Source organism: Pristiophorus japonicus, chromosome 19 (assembly GCF_044704955.1).
Source record: "Pristiophorus japonicus isolate sPriJap1 chromosome 19, sPriJap1.hap1, whole genome shotgun sequence".
In the NCBI taxonomy this organism is placed as follows: Eukaryota; Metazoa; Chordata; class Chondrichthyes; family Pristiophoridae; genus Pristiophorus; species Pristiophorus japonicus.
The window spans coordinates 56597780-56605018 of NC_091995.1; the positions used below are offsets into that span (position 1 = coordinate 56597780).

Genomic DNA, 7239 nt, shown 5'->3' on the forward strand with positions numbered 1-7239 from the left:
AAATCCAGCTCTATGCCTGTATTTATAAAGCCCAGGATCCCATATGCATTGTTAACCTGCCCGCCATCTTCAGAGACTTGTGCACAAGCAACCCCAGGTCTCTCTCTTCTTGTACCCCGTTAAAATTATACCATTAAGCTTGCATTCTCTCTCTCCTCATTCTTCCGACCAAAATGGATCACCTCGCACTTTTCGGTGCTGAATTTCATCTGCCATGTGACTGCCCATTCCACCAGCTTGTCTATGTCTTCTTGAAGTCTACTACAATCTTCTTCATAAAAATGCTTAAATGAGAAAGTAGAGAGACATGAAATGGCAGCTTTATTAAAGGAATGATAATAGTGATGTATCTAAAAACGTGCTTCTCCCTTAAGTTAGGAAGTATTGAAATATAATGAATGAACTCAAATTACTGTTAGATAACCTCATCAACTATTGGATGGCCTTAACCTTTCCTTATGGGTCTGGTGCATGCATGCTCTTGCATCAGCCAAAACTCATTGTCTCCACTCTGTCTAGTTTCAACCAGCCATTATCTTGCACAGACTATTGTATCCTTGTTTGCCTAGAATTAGGTGCGACCTCCCTCCAAGCGACTGTCAAAGCATGCAATATAAGTTGTTATATGTCAAAAAGAGCAGTGGTCCCAATACTGGCCCCTGGGGAACACCACTGTATTTGTCTCTCCAGTCTGAAAAACACCACTACTCTCTGCTTTCTGTCCCATTTCGCATCCATGTGTCCCATTACTGACCCTTTCATCCCATGGGCTTCACTTTTGCTAACAAATTAATTATGTGACACTTTATCAAAGGCCTTTTGAAAGTCCATATACATAGCATCAACCGCACTTCCCTCATCAACCCTCTACATTACTTCAAAGAACTCAATCAAGTTAGTCAAACACGATTTGCTTTTAACAAAGCCATGTTGGTTGTCATTTATTAATCTATTTGTTTCCAAGTGACAATATATTTTGTCCTGGATTATAGTCTCAAAGTTTCCCCATCACTGACATTAGGCTGACTGGCTGGTAGTTGCAGGGTTTATCTCTCTCCCCCTGTTTGAAGAGGTGTGTAACATTTGCAACCCTCCAGTTCTCTGGATTAAAAGATTGTAGCCAGAACCTCTGCAACCTCCACCCTTACTTTCCTCAGTAACCCAGGATGCATCCCATCTGGTCCAGGTGACTTTTCTACCTTGAGCGCTGCCAATCTTTGAAGTAATTCCTCTTTATCTGTTTTTATCCCATCCAATTTCTCTAGTGCCTCCTTTACTGTGACATTGTCAGCGTTCTATCCTTTTGCAAAGACAGATGCAAAGTACTCATTTAATCTTCTCTAATAATGCCCCATGTAGCACCTTGACAAAGGCTTTCCGAAAGTCTGTGTGCACTACATCCACCGCATTGCCCTCACCATGTCTGTTACCTCCTCAAAGAACTCAGCTTTGGCAAGCACGGTTTTCCCTTCTGAAATCTGTGGTGGCTATGTATTTATTATTACCTCGTCACCTAGAAACCTGGTCATTTCATCCATAACTGGCTCGGATGTTCCCACCATGAGATGAATTAGACAGAGACAGGAAGCGGAGTACAAACCTCATTTATTATCGGATGGCAGGAAAGACAAAATTACAGCAACAGAGTCCCATTTGCAAAGCACAACCCCCTCCCACCCCATAAATTTTTTTTTCTGATCCCAGCAATTAAACGCTCCCCAAATTCAGCCCATAGGGCAGTGCCTCATACTCTCTCCCCCCAACCCCCCCTCCCAGGACTGGAGGTCTCGTATCTCGGAGACACCCCTCACCTGGGATTATCTCAGAGACATCCCCCCCCCCTCCCACTACCCGCCAGGGGGGCAGGTTCTATGGGCTGCACAGTCAACCAAGGGCCGGTTGGATTGAGTCTGCGAGTGAGTCTCCAGTCCCAGTCAGCACATCTGACAATCGAACCACAAATGAAGTGGGGGTGAGATGGAGATCAGGGTCATTCTCCCCTGGAATTTGCTCCCTTGTATCAGGGACAATTAAACAGATTTTAAAAAGCAACAGTGCAAACAAGCCCCTGCAATGAAACCAGTGAATGGTTCGACATCTCAGAGTATGTGCACGATAAACAGATTAAAGCTGAAATCACCAGGCTCCCAATACAGAAAAAACACACGTTTAATAACCTACAACCCCCACCGTTAGTTAAACAAGATCATAGACGCAGAGCCGTCAGTCAATCACAATCACCGCGATGAAAAGCCACCCTCTCCGATTCTTTCTCCAATTCCTCCCACTGACTGTGGACTGACGTCCTTGGAGTATCAGCGGGACACGGGACGCCACTGGGGAAAATAAATAAATAGATGGTTACAGAGCAAGGCAAACCCACCAGACCCCAAACCCCAGCTACAAACCCCATCAGAGACCAAACACCAGCTATAAACCCTATCAGAGACCAAACACCAACTATAAACCCCATCAGACCCCAAACCCCAGCTATAAACCCCATCAGACCCCAAACCCCAGCTATAAACCCCATCAGACCCGAAACACCAGCTATAAACCCCATCAGACCCGAAACACCAGCTATAAACCGCCTCAGACCCCAAACACCAGCTATAAACCCCATCAGACCCCAAACACCAGCTAAAGAGGTTCTGCTGAGGGAGTATGAGCAGCTCGGGATTAAATTGGAAAGCAGAACCACAAGGGTAATTAATAATCTCTGGATTACTACCGGAGCCACGACCAAATTTACATAGGGTCAGTAGCATCAGAGAGATGAACGTGTGGTTAAAGATTGATTTGGGAGGAATGGGTTTCAATCCATGGGGCACTGGCACCAGTACTGGAATCGGAGGCAGCTGTTCAGTCGGGACGGACTTCACTTGAACCAGGCTGGGGCCAGTGTCCTGGCGAATCGAATAACTAGGGCTGTAGATAGGGCTTTAAACTAAATAGTGGTGGGGAGGGATATGGCGAGCGGAAATTTAAAAAAATCAAAGAGAAAGGAGAAGGCAAAAGTGCAGGGTAGCAATGCTAACCAGAGTGGGACAAGTCGGGACAGAGCGTATACACATAAGTCACAATTAAAAGCTCGATATCTGAACGCACACAGCACTCGTAACAAGATAGATGAGCTGATGGCACAAATAGAAATAAATAGGTATGATCTGATAGCCATTAGAGACGTCGTTGCAAGGTGACCAAGGCTGGGAACTAAGTATTCAGGGGTATTTGCCATTTTGGAAGGACAGACAGAAAGGAAAAGGAGGTGAGGTAGCTCTGTTAATAAGGGATGAGATCAGTGTAGTAGTGAGAAATGATATTGGCTCAGAAGATCACAATGTAGAATCAGTTTGGTTGGAGATAAGAAATAATAAGGGAAATAAGTCACTGGTGGAAGTGGTCTATAGAACCCCAAACAGCAGCCCTCTGTTGCACAGAGTATAAATCAAAAAATAATGGAGGCTTGTAAGAAAGGTACGGCAATAATCATGGGTGATTTTAATCTTCATATTGATTGGACAAATCAAATTGGCAAAGTCAACCTTGAGGAAGAGTTCATAGAGTGTGTGCGGGATGGTTTCTTGGAACAATACGTTGTGGAACCAACCAGCAAGCAGACTATTTTAGATCTGGTAATGTGTAACGAGTCTGGATTAATTCATGATCTTGTAGTGAAGGATCCTCTTGAGAAGAGTGATCATAACATGGGAGAATTTCAAATTCAGTTTGAGGGTGAGAAAGCTAGGTCTCAAACTAGTGTCCTGAACTTAAATAAAAGGCAATTACAAAGGTATGAAGGCAAGGTTGGCTAAAGTGGACTGGGAAAATATATTACAGGGTAAAAACACAGTGGCAAACATTTAAGGAAATATTTCATAACTCTCAGCAAAGATATATTCCAGTGAGAAAGACAGACTCAGAGAAGGATGAACCATCCGTGGCTAACTAAGGATGGTATTAAATTGAAAACAAAGGCATACAATGTTGTGAAGGACAGAGGATTGGGAAATTTTTAGAAACCAGCAAAGGATGACTAAAAAAATGATAAAGACAGAGAAGATAGCATATGAGAGTAAATTAGCAAGAAATATAAAAACAGACAGTAAGAGCTTCTACAGGTATATAAAAAGAAATGAGTAGCTAAAGTAAACGTTGGTCCCTTAGAGGATGAGACTGGAGAATTAATAATGGGGAATAGGGAAATGGCAGAGACTTTGAACAAATATCTTCACGGTACAGGACACTAAAAACATCCCAATAATTGATAATCAAGGAGCTATTCCCGAGGGGGTGAGGGGTGGGGGGTGGGGGCAGGGAGGAACTTAAAACAATCCCTATCACTTGAGATAAAGTACTAGGCAAAATGGGACTAAAGGTGGATAAGTTCCCTGGACCTGATGGCCTGCATCCTCGAGTCTTAAAAAGAAGTGGCTGCAGAGATAATGGATACATTGATTGTAATCTACCAAAATTCCCTGAATTCTGGAGAGGTCCCAGCGGACTGGAAAACTGCAAATGCAACACCTCGATTTAAGAAAGGGGGGGGGGGGGGGGGGTGGAGAGACAGAAAGCAGGAAACTATAGACCAGTTAGCCTAACATCGGTCATTGGGAAAATCATTAAGGAAGTAGTAGCAGGACATTTAGAAAATCATAATGCAGTCAAGCAGAGTCAGCATGGTTTTATGAAAGGGAAATCATGTTTGACAAATCTGCTGGAGTTCTTGGAGGATGTAACAAGCAGGGTGCAAAAAGGAGAACCAGTTGATGTCGTAAATTTGGATTCCCAGAAAACATTCGATAAGGTGCCACATAAAAGGTTACTGCACAAGGTAAAAGTTCACGGGGTTGAGGGTAATATATTATCACGGATAGAGGATTGGCTAACTAACAGAAAATAGAGTCGGGATAAATGGGTCATTTTCAGGTTGGCAAACAGTAACAAGTGGGGTGCTGGGGCCTCAACTATTTACAATCTATATTAATGATTTGGTGAAGGGACCAAGTGTAATGTAGCCAAGTTTGCTGATGATACAAAGATAGGTGGGAAAGCAAGTTGTGAAGAGGAGACAAAGAATCTACAAAGGGATATAGACAGGCTCAGTGAGTGGGCAAAAATTTGGCAGATGGAGTATAATGTGGGAAAATGTGAGGTTATCCACTTTGGTAGGAAAAATAAAAAAGTAAAATTATTTAAATGGGGAGCGATTACAAAATACTTTAGAACAGAGGGATCTGGAGGTTCTTGTGCATGAAACGCACAAAGTTAGCATGCAGGTACAGCAAGTAATCAGGAAGGCAAATGGAATGTTGGCCTTTATTGCAAGGGGGATAGAGTATAAAAGCAGAGAAGTCCTGCTCCAACTGTACAGGGTACTGTATGACCACACCTGGAGTACCGCGTACAGTTTTGGTCTCCTTATTTAAGAAAGGATATACTTGCATTTGAGGCAGTTCAGAGAAGGTTCACGAGATTGATTCCGGAGATGAAGGGGTTGTCATATGAAGAAAGGTTGAGCAGGTTAGGTCTACATGTGGTGATCTTATTGAAACATATAAGATTCTGAGGGGACTTGACAGAGTGGATGTTTCACCTCATGGGGGAATCTAGAACGAGGGGGCATAGTTTCAGACTAAGGGGTCGCCTATTTAAGACAGAAATGAGGAAGAATTTCTTCTCTCACAGGGTCGTGAATCTTTGGAATTCTCTACCCCAGGGAGCTGTGGAGGCTGGATCTTTGAATATATTTAAGGTGAAGATAGACAGATTTTTGAATGATAAGGGAGACAAGGGTTATGGGGAGTGGGTGGGGAAGTGGAGTGAGGCCAGGATCAGATCAGTCATGATCTTATTGAATGACGGAGCAGGCTCGAGGGGCCAAATAGCCTTCTCCTGCTCCTATTTCTTATGTTCTTATCAACCTCATGAGACCCCAAACACCAGCAATAAAACCCCATCAGACCCCCAAACACCAGCAAAACCCCATCAGACCCCAAACACCAGCTATAAACCCCATCAGACCCCAAACACCAGCAAAACCCCATCAGACCCCAAACACCAGCAAAACCCCATCAGACCCCAAACACCAGCTATAAACCCCATCAGACCCCAAACACCAGCTATAAACCCCATCAGACCCCAAACACCAGCTATAAACCCCATCAGACCCCAAACACCAGCTATAAACCCCATCAGACCCCAAACACCAGCTATAAACCCCATCAGACCCCAAACACCAGCTATAAACCCCATCAGACCCCAAACACCCTGCCCACCAAACACCAGTAGTAATGAATCCTGGGGGAAGAGCCAACACAAAACCCCATTGAGCAATCTTTAATTCCTTTAAAATGGAGATTCCACCGCGAGAGGGTACAGTAAACACCCGCTGTAATATTCCAGTCAGAATCCCAGTTCATACTATTGATCAATAATATTCATACCTTAGGTTGGGACAGAGGAGTTTGACGAGGATTCCCCTTTATCAGAAGCTGTTAATGGAAAGACTGGTGTTAAAAACAGTTCACCTGCATACACAGACAGACCCCCATCCCCCAGACCGTCAGAGACACAGGCCCACCCCCCTGACAGAGCAACAGAGCCCTGCCCCTCCCCCACGAGAGACAGAGCCCCCCCCCACCCAGTCAGAGAGACAAGCAGCCCCAGCCCCCGCCAGACAGACACCCACCCCACCCCTGCCAGAGAGACAGAGCCCTCCCCCCTCTGTCAGAGGACCAGAGCACCCCTCGTCAAAGAGACAGAGCCCCCCCCCCCACCAGAGACAGAGCCCCCCCCTCCCCCCGAGAGACAGAGCCCCCACCCCGTCAGACAGACAGAGCCCTCCCCTCCCCTCGTCAGAGAGACAAACCCCCCCCCACCCCGCCCCCGTCAGAGAGACAGAGTTAAGTGAAGATCCCGCTGTGGTTCGAGGTAAACTTACTCTTCGCAGGATTGTAGCCGCTCTCCTTCCCCACTGTAAAACAAGGAACCCTCGGTTAGTGAGACCATAACGCCAGTCAGAGAGGGCTGAGGAAACTCGGAGCAACAGGGAGAGATGGTGACACTCAAACTACCTCATACCCTGGAACCCCCCACTCACCCCGACCCCAATCCCCCCTCTCTACCCACACCCCCAGGCTCCCAATCGATCGCTCCACTTCCTGTACCCCAAGACCCCTCTCCCCCAGTGCTGAACTGCCCAGAGATTCCCTCTCCCACTGAGGACATGCCCAGAGA

At 45.6% G+C, this 7239-nt stretch overlaps 1 pseudogene; it reads right to left on the bottom strand.

Moving 5' to 3' along the window:
* Positions 1–1588: 1588 nt before the first annotated feature.
* Positions 1589–7239, bottom strand: part of LOC139229878 (major histocompatibility complex class I-related gene protein-like) — a 78256-nt pseudogene continuing 72605 nt past the window's right edge.